Raw genomic sequence first — 527 nt, forward strand, 5'->3', positions numbered from 1 at the left:
CCAAGGTGATGGTGGTAGCACCTCTGGGATAATATATTCAAGAAGAGGAAAAAAAAGGGCGCATGGCATTTTGCAGCCAGGGAGAGGAGTGAGAATATATGAAAACAACTCTGCAGACACCCAGGTCAATAAAGAATGAGGGAGAAGAGGTGCTCCAGGGGCCGGAGCAGAGATTTCCCTGCAGCCTGTGGTGAAGCGCATGGTGAGGCAGGCTGTCCCCCTGCAGCCCATGGAGCTCCACGCTGGAGCAGCTCTCCACCTGCAGCCTGAGGAGGACCCCACACCAGAGCAGGGGGATGCTTGAAGGAGGCCATGACCCCGTGGGCAGCCCATGCTGGAGCAGCTTCTGGCAGGACCTGTGGACCTGTGTTGAGAGGAGCCCAGGCTGGAGCAGGTTTGCTGGCAGCACTTGTGACCCTGTGGGGAACCCACACTGGAGCAGCCTGTTCTCGAAGGACAGCACCTCGTGGAAGGAACCCAGGCTGGAACTGCTCACGAAGAACTGCAGCCTGTGGGAAGGGCTCATG

This window comes from Phaethon lepturus, unplaced genomic scaffold, assembly GCF_000687285.1.
Source record: "Phaethon lepturus isolate BGI_N335 unplaced genomic scaffold, ASM68728v1 scaffold7471, whole genome shotgun sequence".
NCBI lineage: Eukaryota > Metazoa > Chordata > Aves > Phaethontiformes > Phaethontidae > Phaethon > Phaethon lepturus.